Source organism: Megascapheus bottae, chromosome 19 (assembly GCF_031878675.1).
Source record: "Megascapheus bottae isolate mThoBot1 chromosome 19, mThoBot2.hap1, whole genome shotgun sequence".
NCBI lineage: Eukaryota > Metazoa > Chordata > Mammalia > Rodentia > Geomyidae > Megascapheus > Megascapheus bottae.
In genome coordinates, this window is record NC_143527.1 from 40,535,629 (window position 1) to 40,559,537 (window position 23,909).

The window sequence follows — 23,909 nt, forward strand, 5'->3', positions numbered from 1 at the left end:
TTGGGGGGGAGGGATATGGGGACCAAGACATGTGAAAAGGTATCAATGTATGGGAATTAATGCACCATCTATCTGGCAAATATCATGTAACCCTTCTATTAATTACAATAAAAATATATGAAAAAAATGAGAATCTTATCTCCAATTAATCACTGGAAAACTGAAAGTGGCAATGTTGCTCAAGGGATAGGGTGGTAGCCTTGAGCTGAAGAGATCAGGGACAACACCCTGGCCCAGAGTTCAAGCCCTATGACCTATAAAACAAAACAAAAGAAAACCCTAAAAAGTAAAAATACAAATAAATTTTACTTTAAGCAATTACTTAATATTTGATTAGTTAAACCCACATTAGCCTTTTCTAAATCATGAGTATTCACTTATTTGGTGAAAATATCTGAGAAATTTTCTGATTCACGGAAATTAATGGAGATATTTTTTTATTAAAATTTTTTTTAATTTATTTAATTTATTTATATTTTGTCAGTCCTGGGCCTGAACTCAGGGCTTGAGGACTGTCCTTGGACTTTCTCAAGGCTAGAGCTATACCACTTGAGCCTCAGCACCACTTCTGGCTTTTTTCTATGAATGTGGGACTGAGGAATCGAACCCGGGTCTTTGTACATGCTAGGCAAGCTGTCTACCACTAGGCCAAACTCCCAGCCCATAGAGGTATTTTTTAAAGAATAGTTTTACTCTAATTTAGTAACTAATATAAATGCTTTAAGCATTGTTTACTTCCAAATACCCTCCTAGAATGTCATTCCTAATCAGGAATGTAAAGACAGAAGAAAGAAAGAAGAGACAGAATTCTAATTTGGGCTCTGACACTAAATATCTATGGTTATTTTTTTCTGATCTTTTATAGCTTATTGAATTGAATAAGTAAGTGGTTGAGCCAGATTGAGGGATCCAAACTGCATTCCAACTGCATTTTCTTGATTTGCCTTCTAACCTTAAAAAATATAGTTTTTGCCAGGCACCAGAAACTTGCGCCTGTAATCCTAGCTACTCAGGAAGCTGAGATCTGAGGATCATGGTTCAAATCCAGCCCTAGCAAGAAAAGATCCAGCTCTGGCAAAAAAGTTCGCAAGACTCTTATTTCCAATTAAGTGCCAGAAAATGGGAAGTGGTGCTGTGTCTTAAGTGGTAGAGTGCTAGCCATGAGTATAAGAGCTCAGGGACAGCTCCTGGGACTAGAGATCAATCCCTACAACAGAAAAAAAAAATCTATAGCTTTCATATGAAGATTAGTATTTCTTAAAAACCTGTGTGATTTGACTACTTGGTTCTCTCATCCTATGATTCACCCAAGCCTCTGAAACTATGAAGCAAACAGACCAGACATCGTCAAATATTCTTATAGTGACAATGCTGCACACTGAGTCACATACTAAAGATAACATTTTATTTTACTTTATTTTATTTTGTGAGCCACTGGTACCTGATCAAATTTTTATTTTTATTTTATTTTGGTGTCCATTCCAAGACTTGAATTCAGGATCATAGCACTATCCCTGCGTTTTCTTGCTCAAAGCTAACATTTTATCACTTGAGCTACAGCTGAACTTCAGGCTTCTTGTGGTTAATTGGAGATCAGATAATTGGACTCTGCTGCCTGGCCTGGCTTTGAATCATGATCTTCAGATCTCAGCCTCCTTTGGAGCTAGGATTTTTGGTGTGAGCCACTGGTGCCTGGCTTCAACTTTAAAAAAAATTAATTAAATTAATTTTGACATACAAGAAAGGAAAATTTTACATATAAATGAGGTAGCATGCTTTGATCAAGTTTAGATCAGTTTAAATGTATCTGTTTCTGAGGGCTGGGAATTTGGCCTAGTGGTTGAATGCTTGCCTAGCATGCATGAAGACCTGGGTTCAATTCCTGGGTACCCCATATATAGAAAAAGCCGAAAGTGGTGCTGTGGCTCAAGTGGTAGAGCTCTAGCCTTGAGAAAGCCCAAGAACAGCACTCAGGCCCTGAGTTTAAGCCTCATGACTGGCAAAAAAAAGACCTATCTGTTTCTTCAAACAGTCATCATTTTTATTGTAAAACACTCAAAGCCCTCTGTTTTTAGATTTTTGTTTTGTTTTGTTTTGTTTGTTTGTTTTTTTTGCCAGTCCTGGGCTTGAGCTCAGGGCCTGAGCTCGGTCCTTGGACTTTCTCAAGGCTAGAGCTCTACCACTTGAGCCTCAGCACCACTTCCGGCTTTTTTCTATGTATGTGGTACGGAGGAATCGAACCCGGGTCTTCATGCATGCTAGGCAAGCACTTTAACCACTAGGCCAAACTCCCGGCCCCTGTTTTTAGATTTTTGAAGTACAGAATACATTATTATCATGAGGAGCTCACCCAGTGTATAATAGCTTACCTCTGTTTTTTTTTTTAGTCTAACTATAGCTTACTGCCCATTGATCTACCTTTATCTCACCCTTCCCACTATTATTCACATATGAAGTAGCTACATGCCCATGCTCCCTAGATAATTGTTTTATTAAGTCCAATTTCTATTCATAGTACCCATGTTATACAATCACTGCCTCTTTATCTTCGTATTTTGTCTATTTCATTCACTCCAGGTATTATTGCTTGATGTATCTCATATAACTCAACATCTGCATTTAAAACTTTACCTGTATTTCCAAGATATAACTGGAAGAAGATTGTATTTCCTCTTATCTGTCTTATTCTATTATATTAAAATTTACGTTCTTTACAACTCCAGAGCAAAGATTACCTGTTAAATTACAGGTCTCTGAGTTTACAAATACAAATCAAATAGAATACAAATCAAATGTTGCATTCTCAGAGTTTTTCATATAATATAACTATGAAAAATAGAGAAAAATTAAAATATGTACAAGAATATGAAGACACAAAAAGCAATAATTTATTCTTTCCACTGAAAATGATATCATTGCTGAGGGGAAATAATATATATTCACTTGATTAAGTTCTGGAACTTAGGAATGTTCCTGAAATAAATCTGTGGAGCTCAATACAAATGGAAATTTCCACTTTATAAGTAAAAAGCTTTCATGCCATCAAGAAGAAGAAAAAGAAACACCTACCAACTCTACAGTGTATTAGCTGCTAATGGTTTCTGGCTAAGGGTTGGAATTTTCTTTGTCTTATGGGAAATGGTTATCTCTTTCCAATTCACAGTCCCCTGGCTAATTTGATTCGAAAATGTAGTTCTCAGTTCCCTCCTGTCTGTGAAGTCTGAGATCCAGGATCAGTTTAATTTTGGTGAAAACTGATTTGATATTTTACAGGTCATGAACAATGTTTGATACCTATAAATAGGTCCTTTGAAGAAAAACATAATTAATAATAGACTAGCTATCTTTCAACATAATAGTTCTGTTTACACATTTTAACAGCTTTAAATATCTTTTTCTTATGTATATTGAAATTTTTAAATTTAATTTTATTGTCAAGGTAATGTAAAGAAGGGTTCCAGTTGTTCCAGTTACATATGTAAGGAAGTGAGTGCATTTCTTGTCATACATTGTTGCCCCCATCTTTCTCCCATTTTTCCTCCCACCCAACCTCCATTCCCACAAGTTGTAAAGATCATTTCCAGCATACTGTCTTGTGAGATTTGCTGTTGCACTGGTTCACTCTTTGTCCTTTTTCTCACCATTTTGTTGTTCCCTTCCCTTTCCCAATGTAGATAAACATATATCCAAGATACAGTGTATCAAAGTCAAATACAATGACAGCAGGGATAAACCAAAGGAGAAAAAAAAAAACTAAAGAAAAGAGAAATAACTTCACACAGTGCATTAAAAACAACAGCAAAGAAAATCCTCTTGTTTCCATATCTGAGAGTTCCTTTCCCTTCCTATGTGGTCATATGTACATAGCTATTGAGTTACTGTGAGTTATTGTGCTAGGACTACTCTAGACATGTACTAATTATAACAAATGAGGGAAACCATGGAGCCTATGTCGCTTTGGGTCTAGCTTACTTCACTTAATTTAATTTTTTTCCCAAGACTTTCCATTTCCTTGTTAATAGAGCAATGCCATTCTTTCTGATGAAAGCACAGAATTCCATTGTGCATATATACCACATTTTCTTGATCCATTCATCTACTGAGGGGCATATGGGTTGGTTCCGTATCTTAGCTATGGTAAATAATGCTGCAATGAACATGGTTTTTCTGGTAGCTCTAGTGTGGCCTTGTTTGTGGTCATTTGGGTAAATGACCAGAAGGAGGATTGCTGGATCATAAGGAATCTTTATGTCCTGTGAGGAACAGCCATACTACTTTCCAGAGAGGTTGAACACATTTACACTGCCACCAACAGTGTAGTAGCATTCCTTTTGGGCCACATCCCCACCGACATCTGTTATTATTAGATTTCTTGATAATGGCCATTCTAACTGGGATAAGGTGGGATCTCAATGTTGTTTTGATTTGTATTTCTTTCAAGGCCAGAGATACTGAGCATTTCTTCATGTGTCTATTGGCCATTCTTATTTTATCTTCAGAGAAGTCTCTAAGTCTTAACCCACTTATTAATGAGTGGTTGTTTCTTTCAGGATTTGTTCTGGGGGCATTTAATTTTTTGAGTTCTAAGTATATTTTAGATACGAGGCCCTTGTCTGTTGTATGGCTATTGAAGATCTTCTCCCAATCTGTGGGTGTTCTATTTATCTTGTTAGCTATGTCCTTCGCATTGCTGACACTCTGCAATTTAATGTAATCCCATGTATCCCATTTTACTTTTATTTGTTGTGTTTCTGGGTCTTTATTGTTTTGACCTGAACTAAGGAGCCTATCTCTCCTATCTCTTTCTGTAATGTTTTCAGGATATCTGCTTTTACCTCAAGGTCTTTGATCCATTTGGAATTGATTCTGTTGCATGGTGACATATAAGGATCCATCTTCTTTTTTTTTTTTTTTTTTTTTTTTTTTTTACAGATGTTTAACCAATTCTGCCAGCACCATTTGTGGAAGAGGCTGTCTTTCTTCCATTCAGTTTTTGGCTCCCTTATTGAAGATTAGGTGGCCATTGGTCTGTAGGTTCATTTCTGGGTCTTCCCATTAGTTCTAATCCATTAGTCCTGTTCTTATGCCAGTACCAAGTTGTTTTTATCTCCATGGCTTTGTAATAAGGTTTGAAGTTTGGTACTGATATTCCTCCAGCAATGTTCTTTTTGCCAAGGATTATTTTTGCTATTTGGGTATTTGATTATTTCATATGAATTTTGGATTGCTTCTTCTATTTCCTTAAAGAATGATTTGGGGATATTGATGGGTATTGAATTTGTAGATAGCTTTTGGCGTATTTCCACTGACACAATGTTAATTCTCCCAATCCAGAAGTATGGGAGGTTTTTTTCCACTTCATTAGCTCTGCTTTAATTTCCTTTTTGAGGTTTTTAAAGTTGCATATTGAAATTTTTATTATGTATGTCGAATCTTTATTACATATTTAAAAATCTTCAATCATACGTTTGCAGTTATGTAAATTCATGGATAGGTTTAAAAATTTGGAGAAGGCAGTTTTTTTCCTGACTTCAATCCCACTCCCCCACTCATTTTGTCTCTTCTGGGGCTTGAATTCTAGGTCTGAATGCTGCCCCTGAATTTCTTTGTGATCCAGGTTAGTGCACTACCATTTTGAGCCACAGTGACACTTCTGGCCCTTTCTGAGTAGTTTATTGAAGATGAGAGTCTCATAAACTTTCCTTCTGGGGCTGGTTTCAAACCATGATCCTCAGATGTCAGCTTCTAAAATACCCAGTATTACAGGTGTGAACCACTAGCTCCCAGTTTAAGCATTTTTAATTTAAATTTTATTTTCATACTATCCTTAAGTAGTTGTTCAAAGGAGTTTAAATCAGTATGTCAGTGGTAAGTTCAGTACATCTTCATCATTCTCCCCAACCTCTACCAATCACACCCATAAGCATCTTTATTAGAATGACAAGGTACTGCTGTATAAAACAATTGTTTGATGGGTAATTGTATGAAGAAGAACACAGCTGGCATGTTTTAAAAGCAGATGTTTTAAAGCCCAAAGCAGGTGTGAGGAGGACATGGAAATCAGTCTAGATGCAAAAGCACCATGAATTTTGAAGCTCAGCAGCTGGGAAAAATCCTGGAGAGCATTTAATTAAAATTCTCACTTTTAAAATGAAGAGACTAAGTATTCACACAACTGAGCAAAGATTTGTTTTCTAACCTGAGACTTATTCTAATGGTCCCTTCCCCAAAGTTTACAGTTCATTTAAACTTTCCTTATTTCTGCATGAATAGGTCATTCCCTTCCAAAGTACAATGATCTCACTTTCTAGATTCTTCATCAACAGAGGGCTCACTTTTGATTCAAATATTGCACTTTTGATTTGAATACATTTCTATAGGGGAATCAGAGAGTATTGCATTTCAGAAAAGATGTTTAGTTTGTTTACTTCCTAGACAGAGATGATACATTTTAAGCCACAACTGTGAATTGTTGGATCAGTGTTGATTTCATGGGAAAAGCATCCACTCTATCAAAGTAGTTTGTTTCCTTTCTGCTAATCTTTTTTTTTTTTTTTGCCAGTCCTGGGCTTGAGCTCAGGGCCTGAGCCCTATCCTTGGACTTTCTCAAGGCTAGAGCTCTACCACTTGAACCTCAGCACCACTTCCGGCTTTTTTCTATGTATGTGGTACCAAGGAATCGAACCTGGGTCTTCATGCATGCTAGGCAAGCACTTTAACCACTAGGCCAAACTCCCGGCCCCCTTTCTGCTAATCTTGAGACAGTTTTTCTGAAGGGTTCCTGCTCTGGCCAGATGGCCCTTGTTAAAAACATATATAAACACATACATTTATATCCATCCTTTTCCTGAGCACTTTAAGGCATTCTGTTAGAAGTGCCTTGAATTTAAACTATATCCTGTTATTTAAAAATCACATCCTTTTGCAGATTGGGAACCTAAGCTGAGCCAATGGGAACAGAGGGGTGGAGCCTTCTGGGCTAGGGATAAAAAAGTCGCAGACTGTGCTTGCTGGCCAGATTTTTGACTGATGGCACACAGTTCTGCAGAAGTCAACTTTGACTTGCTGAGTTCCTTCTGAGTTGCTGTCTTTATTCCCACATGACATCCCAACATCTTGAGCTATTGCTAGCAATTTACAGCTTTTTCAGGAGATAAAGTGGAGGAAAGGGGGTAAGAGGTGTAGTTTCATGCTTAAGTCTGAGAAAAAAATCATAATAAAATTCCATTCCAAATTTATAAAGTACAGTGGATGTTTATTCAGTAAATAAAAGTACTGGTATTTTTCTTAGCATATTGTATTCTTCGAGCTAGGTATGATGGGACACACCTATAATCCCAGCACTCAGGAGACTGATATGAAGGAGTGCAAAAACAAAGTCAGCCTGGTCTGTCTCTCATCTTTATTATTAATAGAGATATAAAATTATATCTATCTCTCATCTTTATTATTAATAGAGATATAAAATTATGGAGTCTATGCTAAGAAAAAATAGTGATAAAAGCATTTTTATTAAAAATTGTTTCAATTAATGCTCATAGCCAACGAATTAACTTTCATTTCCATATACCATATAGAGATTCCATTTTAAAACGTTAGACTTCATTAGATTTTTATTAGTTGGTACAAAGTATGTCATTGTATTCAATCTGAACATAGCTGTGGTACTCAAATTATAATTACAACAGGAGCCCTGTGTCTTACCCTTTCCCTTTGAATTGAGGTCTCTGTTTTCAGGAACTACTTAACAAAAAAGGCTTCATACTCTAAAACTATGATTAGAATGTTTTGGAAAAAAATAAGTAAAAATAAAAACAAAGTGAAAAATTACCAAATAAAGCTGTCAACAGAGTTCCATTTTCCCTATCGGCAATCCTGACATACCATAAAAAATTATAGTGACTTGCCTCTTGTCAGCAGAGACATCACAGTGTAGTAACCAGCTGAACTCAATAGGCAATTGTTTAGAAGCAGAGATGCAGGAAGAACATGTGGCATCTCTTGGAAGATGCCATAGGCATGTGGCATCTGCTACAGGAATAGTTCTGAAACCATAAGACAGATTTAGGGATTTGACACTGTGTTGTCAATGGGTTTATTAAGATATAGGTCCCCAAGAGATTGATATTTGCCTGCGAGCAACCTGCCGCATATCTCCCCAAGAGAGGCTCACCATGAATATAATGGTCAGTCCGCACAGCTCCACACTACCTCTTGGTGGCTTGACCCTGATTTCTTACTACTTTGTACTGCAGCATAGAGGAAATAGAGAAAACTAAGAATTAATAGAAATATGATCTACATTTACGTCATTCATGCTACCTAGTTACAAGAAGCAGAATTAACAACATCAACATCCACAAGAAAGCCAATGTGGCTGCTAAATTTGCTCCAATAAAATAGAAGTTTGGCTCACAATCTAATAGTGATGAGCAGGTAAACATATGCCACTATGCGTACACAGGCTATAGGGCCAGGTATGGCATTGCACACTCATGGTCCCAGATTCTAGGGATTCCCAGAGTTAGGAGGATCAAGGTTCAAGGCTAGACAAGCCAAAGTTAGCTCCAGACCCTATGTGAGACAGAATATAAAAGCATAAGGACTAATAGCATGAGCTCAGTGGCAGAACAATTGCCTATCAAGCTTGAGGCCTTGCACTTAACTCCGAGGAATGTGAAAAAATATGCAGGCAATGAAATTCCTATGCTTGTGCCAAAGGCATAACCTTTTAATACTCAAGAATAGGATGTTAAAGCAAAAGAGAATCTTTACAAGCCAACCTGGTTATACTAATCTGGTCTTCCTGATCACTTTATCCAACTCAACAAACCAAACCAAGGCTGTCTGTCTGCTACAACTTACAACTTGTTATTCTCTGAATAATTCAGCACAGAAAGTGATTGTTCATCATAGTTTCATCTGTGGGGCTTTATTTCCTCATGAGAGCTCCAGTTCAGGCAAAACTTGTCTTAAGTGAATTGGGATGCCTTTCTCTTGTTAATCTGACTCATGTCAAATTAATTCTTTGGCCTAGTTGGAACTCTTAGAGAAGGAGAGAAGATTTTTGCCTTCTACACGAGGAAAGATGTCAGTGTAAAATATGTTCTAATTTTTCTATAGCTGGTCCATTTCATGCCTCATTTTAGGGAGAGTAATAGAGATGCATAATGTTAAGATGCCCATTCGTGCCCATTGTCTTCAGGACTACATAACCCTAAGTTTACTGGTCCTCATCCATCTGAAACATCTTCTGATCTGATTGGCAGACCAGCCCTGAGAAAATCTGTATAATATGTATCTGTAGATTGCAGAATATGGGTGAGAAAAAAGTGGCCTGTATAGGCTGTAATGACAGAGGGTGGATTGTTGCAATAGTGAGAAACGTTTTCTACCTCAGAATGTGGCATTCCTATGGGATCCCTGGCTGTAGTACCACTTCCAGCTTTTTTTTTTAGTGGGAAAAACATGTATATTTATAATTAGCCAGCTGGATGCAGTTTAGATGATTCCAATTTTGTTGGCAACATCTAGAGCATCATAGTCAGGAGCCAGTCAAACATATGCCTTCTTCTCTCCATCAGGCCTGATCAAGGTATTGACCTTAGACACATCAAGGTCATAGAGCTTCTTCACAGTCTGTTTGATTTGATGCTTGTTGGCTTTGACATCCACAATGAACACAAGCGTGTTGTTGTCTTCTATCATCTTCATGGCTGACTCAGTGGTCAGGGGGAACTTGACAATCGCTAGTGGTCAAGCTTGTTTCTCCTCGGAGCACTCTTGCGTGGATATTTGGGCTGTCTCCACAGCCGCAGGGTCTTGGGCCGCCGGAAGGTGGGTGAAGTGCGTATCTTCTTCTTTTTGTGGCTGTGGATGCCTGTCAGCACTGCTTTCTTGGCTTTCAAAGCCTTTTCCTTGGCTTCGGCTTTAGGAGGGGCAGGAGCTCCCTTCTTAGATTTTGCTGCCATCTTGGTGAAAAGGGACTTCCAGCTTTTATAGTTAACATTTTCCAAATGTCTTGTGTAGATTGACATTTCTAAGAATCACATGTTCCTTGAAGTATAACAGAAGAAAGAGGTGTTCGCATAACTGATGTGTTATATTAATTTTTTTTAGAGTTTCCTTTCATTCTATAACACTAGATTGCACAGTTTTGGATGGCTAAGTTTAGTGATTCATTATTATAGTCATTCACGTCACTTGGAAACTTTTCAGAAATCAAAGGTCCCCAATTTCTTGGCTAATGGGAGCAATTTTCTTCATTTCTCATAAAATGTAGCTTATTTCAAAGTTGTGTTTTAATAAAACACTTCACACTATTCTGAATTCCTTTTCAAGCACTTCACTTTGTGATATTTATCAATATTCTGTTGCAAGACTAGAATGCATGGGCAGTCTTGTTTTTACCAGTGGAGACAATCTTCAGGTGGCTGGGGTTGGAAAGTGTTGTGCTAGGTAGAGGTCTAAAGAGGATTCCAAGGTTCTCGTCACCTGATTGTTCAAATAACAATCCATGTACTGCCATGAAGGAAATTTCCAGTTGCACTTAAAATTCCAGGTCAAGTGATTTTAAGCTAGGACATCACTCACTGGCAAAGATGATCCATTTTCAAAGGAGAAAAGGGAGATGGATTCAGAGCTCAGAGAGACTAGAGGCGTGGAAATGATTCTTAATGCTACTGCTGGATTTGATGTTGGAAGGAGTCACCAGCTAAGGAATGCCAGTGACTTGTAGATTCTGAGAATAAACCCAGAGCAACAACTATCATGAAAATAAAATTCCAGCCTATTAAGTGTATAGAGCTAAGTTATGTTCACAACTGGAATGAGCCTAACAGCATAATAATTTGCAAAGCATCGAAGGGAGAGGGCAATAGCCAGCCATGCCGAGCTAGGCTTCCTACCCACAGAACATAGAACATAAAAACTTACTTTATACCATGAAAATCTTTAAATTCTTAGTAGTATAAGAAAGCTACTACAGATTCTTGGATTGCTTGAGTTATTTTGCTCACTTATTGAGTTAATTTATTTTAAAATATTCTTCCAATGAACAACGTACACAAATTTAAAAATTAATAGTTTCCATATTAAAATATCACAATTCTCCTGAAAGATGATCATACTGGCTGAAACAACCCCACAATATTTGCTTACAAATGGTTACTAGTGAATAGCTGGATGCAGGATACTTTCTTCCAAAGGAGATTCATTTATATAATTCGAAATTATTTCAGAGAAAAATATAGTACGTTACTTCCAACTACTAAAATGTCCTTGTATCTCTAACCACTACAAAATCTAGACCTTAACTTTTCCGTCTGGAAGCAGAGAGATGTGCAGAATTCCTTGCTGAATTTTCACTTCTCTACTAATGTTTGCACATACTTAATTTTTTTCTGGAAATATTTATTGTAAATATAATTTCTACACCCAGGGCAGGTAATACAATGAAATCTAATTAACAAAAGGCATTTACATAGGCAGTCTGGCTGCACTTTATGCAAATACAGAAAATGACAAACCTGAAATTAATCACCCAATGTCTGACATTAAAACAGGAATTTGTCAAAGCAGAAATGTCTGAGTCATAAGAGCATTTAATTCTAGGGCTTCTGAGCCCAATTTTCAGTATTCTGATGAAAAGGATTTATTTTTTTAACTTTGCCAACAAACCAGTTTTTATATTTAATTCAGACAAAATTCCCAGGTACAGAATATCAATATGAAGGATTTCAAAGAAAACAATGTTTAGATGTGACCTTCATGTTATTTTGTTCCCTTTCATCTTGTCTCTGAGTATTGTCTTTGAGAAACAAGTACATTTTCTCTTTTATGTTTTAGCATTCCCAGCTTGATTTAGTAATTGCAGCCAGGTACATTAATAGTTTATGGACCACTGCTCAGATTTATAATATCCACTGAAGTGATTTTTTTCCCTCCTTCTAGGATACATTGGAGGAACAGGAGTAGAAAATCTCAGCAGAAAATGAAGTAGGGGGATGGGTAATGGAGGAGAGAGAGAGAGGGGCAGACAGAGATACACAGAAACAGAGACAGAGGCACTTTGCCAGTATCTGGTGCTTATAATTAAGAAATAGATCAGAGAGAACTGGCACAGTTTTTGAATATTATCTTAACATTGAATCAAGTCTACTGATAAATGTCATTACTATGCATTGAAAAGCATTTAAAACGAGCACCAGATATTTCCTATATTCTTTTACTTAAATGAATAAGCTGCTAAAGACAAGGAAACAGGAGAGTATACGAACTGAGAAGAAATACCAAGATCTCTGACAAGTTACAACTATTAAAACAAAACAGAAGAAAACCTTGAGAATAAAAGAACAATAAATTTCATACACAAGCCAAGACCAAGTACAAAGGACAGATAATGAAATATCTGAGATAGTTATCTTATACGGAGAGAAAATTTATTTGGAATGTTTGGCTATGGAGAAGCAGAATATGACTGAACCAAACTGCTATCTTCTAGCCAGGAAGTGTGAAAGAAAGAGGGAGAGAGAAAGGAGGAGGAAGAGAGAGAGAACTACTGTTTTTGAGGATATATCCTAATGGACAAAGACCTCCGGTTAGATCCAGACTCTAAATTTTCGTAACTTGTCAATAGTATACTGGGGCTAAGCCTTAACTTTGCATGTTTGGGAGAATGTTCAGGAGCTGAGGTATAGCACAGTGTTGATTAAAGTCTGCTTTTCTTTTCTTGGAGAGCCAATAACTTTTGATTGGTGATGTTTTTAGTTCCAACTCCCCAGTGAATTGAACTCGATCAAAATACTGTTCATGGCCTCCTACTAACATTCCTGTACTTTGCACATAGCTTTCCATGGTCGCTGTTTAGATACACCCCATAGTTTCTAATCATTTCACAGTTTCACATGCACCCAAGGTTAAGAAAAAAAGAAACTGGCAACTCCTCTGTGTCTTCTCGTTGGTTTAGGTCATTGGCTTCTAATTTCTAGTTACCTAAAATGTTTCCAGAAAATAGATGGCACATTGAAGCAAGTACTAAAAAATTTTACAAATGTAATTTGATAACATAATTTATGTGCTTCATATTCTTTCAGAATCTTTTAAACTTTTTAAAACACTATGTTAAAGTGACTAAGAATAGTAACGCTCTCACCACAGTCAAATTTACTTTATAGAACTAAAATCGTACTGCATGTATCTACTAGCATTTATGTGTCACTTATACAAAATTGTTTAAAGAACACAATTACCTGAGAATTTTCAAATTGAGGTAGAGAAAATTATGCATAGTCATACTTTTGCAAAGTTTACTTCCTGTGGGTTTTTTTTCTGTACAACAGTTGGTTGGCCTATGCTCTATGATACAAATTCCAATAATATTTACCTAATCTGAGCTGGATCACTAGGGAACAAGTATGATGATAAATAATTTAACTGATTTTTTGATCTAAGCTTATTAAAAATCAATTCTTCTGGGACTGGGAGTTTGGCCTAGTGGTAGAGTGCTTGCCTAGCATGCACGAAGACCCAGGTACAATTCCTCAGTACCACATACATAGAAAAAAACCAGAAGTGGTGCTGAGGCTCAAGTGGTAGAGCTCTGGCCTTGAGAAAGTCCAAGGACAGTGCTCAGACCCTGAGTTCAAGCCCAGGACTGATTTTAAAAAAATCAATTCTTCCATGTTATTTAAGTTAGTCTGTAATAAATGCTGACTGAACAGTTCTTGTGATACAAAGTGAAGTTTTTTTTTAATATGCTGGGAGCTCATTATTTCATGAAAAATCTAACAAATGATTATATAAAGTGGTAAAATATAGGTATGAAGCATGCTGGAGCTGAAATAAAAGATGTAACTATTCTGTGTATTAAGAAATTATCTTTTGATGCCTCCAGTTAGTACTTAGCAGTGTCTGGAGTAGGCTGTGGGTTAATGGAAAGTTCTTTTTTGTTTGTTTGTTTTTGTGCTGGTTCTGGAGCTTGAACTCAGTCCCTGAGTTTTAATTTTTTGTTTGTTTGTTTGTTTGTTTGTTTGTTTCCTCAAGGCTAGCACTCTACTACCTGAGCCACATTTCTGCCTATTGCTTTTTTGGGGAGTTAGTTGAAGAGGCGAGTCTCATTAGTTTTCTTGTCTGGGCCAGCCTTGAACCACCATCTTCATATCTCAATCTCCTCAACAGCAAAGATTACAGGTTTAAGCCACTGGCTCCCAGATTAGAGAGTTCTTTCTTGAAGTGCTAAGTCTGAAATACCTGATTCCTAGGATGGAGATCGATGATTGCAGATCTGGAGTTAAGTCTGCTTTAAATAGTGCCTTCCTCATTGTTCTCCAAACTGAGTAAAGCCAGCGGGCCAGCATGTAATGTGTAAAGTGTAAGAGATGTGAGGAGCTTTGAGCTTCAGGTTAGTAAACTCAGGCTGAGATGCTAACACCTCTCATTCTTTGTCTCCAGGTACCTGATCCTGGACCAAGAGATTTCTGTTTCAGAATTACAGGAAAAAATATTTTTCTAGCCTCTTTGCTAGCTTATTATACATTTGACTTCCAGAAAAAAAATCTTTACTCTTCATTGAAAACAATCAGAAAGGCAATGCATGTTGCTTATGGAACTGTTTCTAAGTTCCATTTCAGGACTGTTCTGGCTTTATGAGACTCTCAAGCCATCTTTAGAGAAATAAAGTGGCTGGATGATCCCACAGCTTTGTCTGCTCAAGACTGGTGCTCTACCACTTAAATCACAGCTCCACTTCTGACTTTTTGTTGGCTAACTGAAGATACGTATCTCATAGAGTTTCTTGCCTGGGCTGGCTTTGCACTGCAATCCTCAGATCTAAGCCTCCTGAGTAGCTAGGATTACAGGTGTGAGCCACTATTAAATACCCAGCTTTAGTTAGCTTTAACTTTCATAACAAATATGTGGTTAGTCTATGAATCTGCATATGGCAAACAGTGGAATATCAAAAGAAGCTGTCAGTTATAGAATTTTTCTTTGGCAAAGTATTTCATATATTATTGAAGTAATCCAATGTCATTTCAGCTATAACCAAGATTACATGCAAAATAATTATAACCAATAGTCATGAAATATAACTTCAAAAGTCAAAGATGAGAGAAATTGACAGACAAGAACCCAGGCTCTGTGTTTATCAGGTGTCAGTGGTAGAACTAGGTGTCAATATTGTCACCTTTATTCCATTTGCATTGTGTCTCTGACATATACTGCCCTAGGACCAATGATCTTCACTCATGTTCATCACATTTGAAAAGCCAATAAAATGTATTGTTGTGAATTACATCCTGCCAGAAAGAATACAGTAAATGTTCTTATTTGGCCATTTTCAAGGGATGTGTTAGGGTTGAAGAAGCTTAATCACTCTGATTGAAAGTAAAGAACCAAAACACTAATCTAAGTCATCAGAGCCTATTCTTGACATTTAAAACATAATGAAATTCAAATTTTAACTTTTATGCTTAACTTGTACCATCTTGGCTATAAATGGCTTAGAGTTGTTCGCAGCATGACAAGGCCTAAAGCACACAGTGTGCCAAATGCTATTTTTTGGTCAAAAGCAGGATTGATCTCAATGTGTCTGTCATTCAATGTCCACTCACCCACACAGTACAGCACTTTGAGCTAGACTTTGCAGGTAGTTGGGGATTTCCCTCTCCTCTCCCCCAACCTCTGATTTCTTTGACAAAATTTAGAATGTGGGTGGATGGATAGGAACTGAAAACCAGCCTGATTGGCTTATGGCATCTGTTGGTTCAATCCTGCACCACACTGGGGGAGAGCATGAAGACAATTTCGACTGTAAGTGCAAATTCAGGGAGACCCTGATTGTCACAGGAAAAGCAGAAGGACCTTGGACTACAGAGAAAGGCTGCCCTATCTCTCAGCAGTGGGTTTGTACTCTGGGCCAACATTCTTCCCTTTGACTTTTTCCCTCAAGGCTGTAGTCACGCTACCACTTGAGGCAGAGCTCCACCTTATGAGCAGGAGCCACTGATGCCTGATCATAGTTCTTTTCTGAATATGTAAATTTGTGTTTTAAATTAGTATCAGTTAAGTTGCGCAAAGGCATTTATTTTAGCATGTCTGTTTGTGTATAAGAATGCATCTTGATCAGTTATCCCGACTATTATTATGCTCCTCCTTTGCAAGCAAGCAGTCCAAAAGGATCCTTTAAGATCAGTCAGAATGAAAATCTTGATGCCCATGGTGCAGACACCAGCAAGCAGCATTCTGGTTTGTCACTCCTGAGTCCTCTGAGCCTGTGAATATATTTATAGTCAAAACATTAGGCTTAAGCCTTGACTTTCTGCTAGGTTCTACTTCCTAACTCTGGAATGTTGCCTCTCTTTTTATAAAATTCTGTTTCCAGTAAGTAGCCTCCCACTGCCCTCTGGAAGCTGGGACATGGTCCTGTGCAGGAGTTTGTCTTTTGCTCAGTCAAATGCTCCTCTTTCTCCGGGCAGTCTTCATATTCTGAACACTATCCCAAGGATGCACCACTCAATGGGGCAATGCCACTTGCTATCTGCTTGGTTAGCTTAATGCACTGTAACCATGAATTGGCCTTGACTTTTCCCCAGAATATAATCTCAACTTCCTCCAGAATTATTCCATCCATCCACTCTCCACCCATCTATTCATGCATCCATGCAACCATGCATCTGTGCATCTGTGCATCCATCCATCCATCCACCATCTTTTCTTTCATTTACCCTTTCTTACTTCAAGGGCTTATAGCAGGCCCTGCTTTCGGTATGGCATCCAAGACAGACATTATCCATGTTTTGCTTGTTTGTTTGTTTTTGCTGGTCCTGGGCTTGAGCTCACGGCCTGAGCACTGTCCTTGGACTTTCTCAAGCCTAGAACTCTACCACTTGAGCCTCGGAACCACTTCTGGCTTTTTTGTATGTATGTGGTACTGAGGAATTAAACCAGGGTCTTCGTGCATTCTAGGCGAGCACTCAACCACTAGGCCAAACTCTCAGCCCAGTCCTTATCCATTTTTTAGAAGAGGTCAGAACTGTGAATAAAACACAAAAGTGTAAGAAGTAGCTTTCCTACACGTATTCCTGAGTAAGTATGTCCTGTGAGAAGTTTTCATACAATCTTTCTTTCCTGTGTCTGTGCAAACAGACACATGCTGTTGTGGTCAAACATACAAATATTGTCAGTTCTTTTTACCCGAACTTCACTAGAAAAACTATCATTAAAAGTCAGGTAAATTAATATAATATACATGAATATATTTACAAATTATTACCATTAATTATATTCTTAATAAATTTTATTATATAATATTTATTATATATAATTATTTGTATAGTATAAAATAATCCTAGACTTCTGTGATGGTCTAAAATCTTAACAAAGCCAAAGCCAGTGAGATGGACTTGACAAATCACAGAATGTGAATGTCTTGATTTATCTTCCATTAAGTGTTTACTACTTTTAACTGGGCACCAGTGGCTCACACCCGTAATCCTTGCTACTCAGGAAGTTGAGAACTGAGGATCATGGTTCAAAGCCAGCCCGGGCAGGAAAGTCAATGAGACTGTATCTCCAGCAAACTACTCAGAAAAAGCCAGAATTGGTGCTGTGGCTCAAGTGATAGAGCACCAGCCTTGGGCACAGAGAAACTCAGGGACAGAGTCCAGGTTCTGAGTTCAAGCCCTAGCACCAGCAAAAATTAAATAAGTAAGAAGAAAGATTACACCACCTCTGTTATTTTTCAACGAGGTGAAGTAATTACTGAACCCGGACAGAAATTCTTTCCAGAGAATACTTAGTACCCCAGTTCTTGACTGAAGTTCTACTGTGTCATTTTTCTCCCCACCAGCAGTGGGGAAGGCTCTTCCTTTTTTCGTATCTATCTATCTATCTATCTATCTATCTATCTATCTATCTATCTATCTATCTATCCATCCATCCATCCATCCATCCATCCATCCATCCATCTATCTATCTATCTATCTATCTATCCATCCATCCATCCATCTATCTATCTATCTATCTATCTATCTATCTATCTATCTATCTATCTATCTATGCCTCCTCCCCTTCTCTAGTACTATAGTTTGATTTCAGGTTGCTCTATCATTTAAGTCACATCTCAGCCCCAGGATGTGTTTTTATACATCCTTTCTTTCATCTTCTGTTCCTTTATATACCAATCTCATTGTCATTTTCCCAAATGGGTTGCATTTGGAACCTCAGTTACAATTCCTTTAGGTCAGCTTTTTAAGTCTACTCAGCAGGATACCTTTTAACATGCCAAGCTGAAAGTTAGAATTCAAGTCACATCTGGGCCACTCTGTTTTATGTTTATCTTATTTCTAGCATGACAGGAAAACTTTGGTGCTTAATGCCACACAATTAGGATATATGTAAAATATGTATTTTTGTGTTTAATGTGGATTCTGTCAATGTAGATAAACCTTCAATGAGATGTCAATAGAGTATGTTGACTACTTTGAAGAATAGTCTAGACATAGAAAAAAAAACCCCTTCCACTTGGTTTTGTAGAAGATAGAACTTTCTCCCAAGAGTTCCCATTTTATTGCTGATCTCTTAGATATTTGTTTCTCCTCTGAAGTTTTCTGGTGCTAGTTTCTTGAGCTTAATGCTAGGAGATCCTAGGGGTTGTTGTATTGATAGAGAGGGAAAATCCCATAATTTTTCACAACGAGGTGAACTTTTTTTTTTTTTTTGTGGGTCCTGTGGCTTGAACTCAGCCTGAGCGCTGTCCCTGAGCTCTTCAACTCAAGGCTACCACCCTACCCCTGGGCCCTGGGTGTTATCCCTGAGCTCTTCAGCTCAAGACTAGGGGCCTACCCTTGAGACAAGCCCCATTTCCTGTTTTTGTTTTTTTTTTCCTAGAGGTTAATTGGAGATAAGGGTTTCAGGACCTTTTGTACCCTGGCTGGCTTTGAAACTTGGTCCTCAGATCTCAGCCTCCTGAGTAGTTAGGATTACAGGCGTGAGCCACCGTGCCGGTGAGGTGGACCCTTTTTAAGACTGATTTTTCTCAAAGATTTTATAGTATTAGTTTGGCATAGTGGTTTGCACTGAGGGCTTGATGCTTGCTAGGCAGGCACTCTACCACTTAACCTATGCCATATATAACTCAAGGTATTACAGCATCTTCTACTATGCCTAGCTTATTGAGATGGAGCTTTTGTGACTTTTTTTTTTTGCAGGAAGGCTGGACTATTTTTGTCCATGATTCTCCTTATCTTTATCAACTGTATAGTGGGTTTGTAGCTGTGAGACAACATGCCTGGCTCCACTGTTTTCATTAAAAGCCTTCTCATGATGTCAGGGAAAGATATGAGTCTACCATTAAGGAGAGTTTATTTTTTTCCTAGTTGAAAGGGAATCACTGAACCACACAAATCACATCACATTTCATATAATATCTACAGAGAAATACTTACAAAAATCCAGGGGTATGTATTATAATTACATGACAGGAAATCAAGACAAAAGAGAATATCCGTTTCTTTTTTTATGAAAAGTGAAAACCTTCCTTTTAGAGTGTCTTGAAAGTTCTCTGTTACTTTTGATAGGATAAGAAGAGCTAACACACCAGGGAAGTTAAGTGAAAGAAAGGGATGGTTGGTTCATGGTAATATTTCATGTTGTCTCACTTGTTAGGCACAGTATCAAATGCACTCTAAAAACCTCTGTTAATTACATTTTGCTTAAAGGGAAATGAGCTCAGGACATATTTAAAAGTTTGCTTTGGGAAATACAGACTCTAGAATGTGTAAGCGAAACATTCTTTTGGTATGGAGGTGGTAGACACTGAAATTGAGTGAAGATTCAATGAATGATCCTGACAAGCGTTCCCTAACATATTTTTCAAGTGCTATGGCTCTGTGTGTGTTGGGAGGGGAAAGCTCATAAGACCAAGTTTTCTTGGGGGGAGGGGTATGTGAGCACATGTTGTGACAACATTAGAAATATTCCAGTGATTTAGTACAACAGTTAGTTCATACTCACTCAGGGTGACTAGTGAGGTTAGTATGGAGGTGCTGGTCACCCTGGCAACAAAGTGAAGCTGACAGATTACATTCAGACATGGTTTTCTGAGGTAACCACAGCAGTGGGAAGAGACAAGGAATTACACACTGGCTCTTAATGTTTCTTCTAGCAGTGACAAGATATGTGTGCCTCCATTTTATGGATCAAAGCTAAGAGATCCAGGGCTATATTTTTGAAAGGGGCTGGGAAGTGTAATTCCATCAAGTCCTCTCAGAGAGAACTGGTAATCTAGGTGAACAAAAACTGTTGTGATTCAGTTAAGGGGATAGTGAATCAGGCACTCATGGCTCATGCTTGTAATGTTAGATAGTCCAGAGGCTGAGATCTGAGAATCGTGGTTTGAAGTCAGCCCAGGAAGAAAAGTTTATGAGATCCTATTTTCAATCAATTAACAAAAATCTGAAAGTGGGTCTGTGGCTCAAGTAGAGCGTTAGCCATGCGCAAAAATCTCAGGAATAGCATCTAGGAACTGAGTTCAAGCCCCAGAACCAGGAAAACAAACAACAACAACAACAGGGGCCAGGGACATAGCCTAGTGGTAGAATGATCACCTAGCATGCACAAAGCCCTGGGTTTGATTCCTTGGTGCCACATACTCACACATACTCAGAAAAAGCTGGAAGTGGTGCTGTGGCTCAAGTGGCAGGCCACTAGCCTTGAGCAAAAAGTGTTCAGGCCTAGGCCCTGAGTTCAAGCTTTAGGACTGGCAAAAAAAAAAAACCCCAAAACCAAAAAACAAAAGCAAAAAATAACAAAAAACCAAAACCAACAACCACAAAAATCCCAACAAACAAAAACTGTCCCTGAGTGTTTTTGCTCAAAGCTAGCAAAAACTGGCTACTATGTGAGCCATAGTCATACTTTCAGATTTTTTGGTGGTTCATTGCAGATAAAGAGTCATGGATTTTCCTGCCTAGACTGGCTTTGAACTACAATCCTCAGCCTACTAAGAAGTTAGGGTTATAGACATATGCCACTGGTGCCTGCCTTTGAAAACAGATTTTTAAGGGGTTACCTAAACTTATGTAGTATACTATACTTCAGCTTGTTCTTAAACCAGATGTAGCACAAAGGAGCATACTGGAGTGGCTAAATGGGAACTTTCTCATTTCTCTGTGAACTTTTTGCCAAATGATGTCACACACACGCATACATACACACACACACACACACACACACACACACACACACACACACACACACACACACACACCTATACATACAGGAGATCCTGGGAATCCAAAAGTATATAGTTCCAAGGAGATCACCAGAGAGGAAAATCCATGCTGGCTCAAGATGCAGACTTTACTATCAATTCATTTTCTCTACAATGATGACCAATTTCCACTAAAGAAGAGCTGCCTTTCAACAAACCTAAAACTGTCACTTTATCATACCACTTAGTAGCATTCATTTTTATCCTGCTTTGGGGGCATCATTTGCTTTTAAGGAAGAATATTTTCATAAATTGAAGGGCAGTGAGACACTGAGTAGATCATACAACTAAAAAATGACAATAGCATGAGCTCAAGGACCACTGCTCTGCATCAGCTGAGTCGTGAAATATACATGTGGGGATTTCAAACTCTTATTTTTCAAAAGTTGTTTTGATTTGTAAACAGTTTATACTATTTTTGAAACCATGCTTGGTCAAAACCACATGCAATAAATGTGACAATAAGGTGAGTTTACTAAATATATGTCACCTAGCACGTTTCCTGAAGCACTCAGACTTTTCCTCTTCTGTCAGGCTGCAACAAGGCTGAGTTTGTCCTTCTTTCCAACAATAACTGCATGTTTTATGCTCAAAGATGGTAAGACCATCTGTATTGTATATAACCTCCGCTAAGGCCTCAGTATTGCACAGCAAGAAAATCTCCATTTGTGTGTGTGTGTGTGTGTGTGTGTGTGTGTGTGTGTGTGTGTGTGTGTGTGTTTGCATATAAGATGTTGAACAGAGAGGCCTCATGGATCTCAAAGTTCCCAAGCAGAATTTCAATGCACTAATGCAAATTATCTATAGAAATCTGATCATCTATTAATCTTCCGTACTACATGTTTTAATATTTGCCTCCCTTCCAATAACTGATCTTCATTTGAAGTAAAAGATAGTGCAATATATTGTCATATATATTTATATCTATACACACATGTTTTTCATATATACCTTTTTCTCTCCCTAGACTTTTTTCTCTTCTACATTCATTAACATCTGATATATTATGTATGCTAATGTTCTTTGTTTTTATTGAATCTTACCTTTGTTAATGGAACATAGGCTCAGTACAGGCAAATCACATATCTATAGGTGTTTAAGGAGACCTGAATCAATGATGTACAACAAGTATTAAATATGTGACCTATAAGCGTTGTGCTTTGGAATAACTAAATGTTACTGTTATATGTTTGTGTATTTATATACGTATATGATTGTCCATGTATATTAGTGTTGTGCAATTTGTATGTTTGCATTTATAAGTCATCATTTTAGTCTTCACTTTCCACATTTAAACTAGAAGCGATACCATGGATTGATTTTGGCTGTTTGAAGATATTGATAAGTATGATGTGCATCTGTGTATTTTTAATGCTTATGATATAATATTCTTTCCAGTGAACACTGGTATAAGAATGCTTTCATGCTAGGTGCTGGTGGTTCATACCTATAATCTTAGCTATTCAAGGGGCTGAGAGCTGAGGACCACAGTTCAAAATTTTACCACAGCAAAGTTCGTGAAACCCTTATCTCCAACCAGGAAAAAAATCTGTAAGCAAAGCTATGACTCAAATAGTAGAATAGTAGTCTTAATAACAAAATTTCAGGGACAGTGCTCGAGCCTGGAATTTAAGCCTCAGCATCATTACACACAGAGAACAATAATAACCAAAAGAATGCTTTTATAGCTTCCTAGTAACAGGAAGAATAAGTACTTATGGAACCCTAGCGCCTCCCCCCACCCCCCCAGGGAAATAGGGTGGCTATCCTTGCTCTCTACTGCCATCTTTTGGGCGTTGGTAAAACAAATGTGACCTTGTCAAATGTCTGAAGCATGGAAAAGCCTCAGAGGCTTTCCCATCCAAATTCCACTTGTACAAAGAGAGAGAAATTAAGCAGCTGGCATGTTTGCAAAAATGAATCGTCATTAGCACAGCTGAGTGTGGGAGAAGAGCTGTGGAGAGGTAGGAACATGAACTCTGAGTCAGGCCCACTGCAGCATTTTGTTGCATGGCCTCTGCCTCGCATTACAGCGCCTTTGGGGAGTTGATGATATTTGCGTTCTTTGATTCTATGAGAATGTCTATATGTGTATAGCTCACCTGGTATACAGCATATAAGACTGGGCTTGGGAAATAATCATTATCCTGCTGGGATATAAGTTCTTCCAGAGCAAGGTTCTTGGTGATAGGAAATATCCAAGACATTTGGTTCTTACTAGATATTGAGGAAGTCTTCAGTACATAAAAGATTAGAAAGATTGTCACATGATAAACTGCTATGAAAGTCATAGACTGGGGTTTGATGGTCTATTTTATAACATGTACGTAATATTGATCAGTTCACCTCTTCATTTGTTTCTGGTGAAGTTCCTCACATCAGAACGTTTGATACAAATCATGATTTCAACTTCTTGTGCTACAAAATCCTCATGTGCACAACCTTCAATTCAAACCCAGTCTGTACACAAAAGCTAGGTGCATATTTTCTAAGCAGATTTTCTTCAAAGCAGTATATCAGACTTTTTTTCAGTACCTTCACAGAAATCATATGTTTAGGAAAGATCAACCTCCAAAAAGAGAAGAAATTGGAAAATTCAGCTACAAAGAAGTTATATGAAAGTGACTTGTAGAAAGAA

The 23,909-nt window shown here is 37.8% G+C and overlaps 1 protein-coding gene and 1 pseudogene across 7 annotated transcripts in view; both read right to left on the reverse strand.

The window, feature by feature from the left end:
• Positions 1-23,909, reverse strand: part of Dlgap1 (DLG associated protein 1) — a 772,435-nt gene that overhangs the window by 410,523 nt on the left and 338,003 nt on the right. The window lies entirely within an intron of this gene.
• LOC150049893 (large ribosomal subunit protein uL23 pseudogene) lies at positions 9,447-9,971 on the reverse strand (annotated as a pseudogene).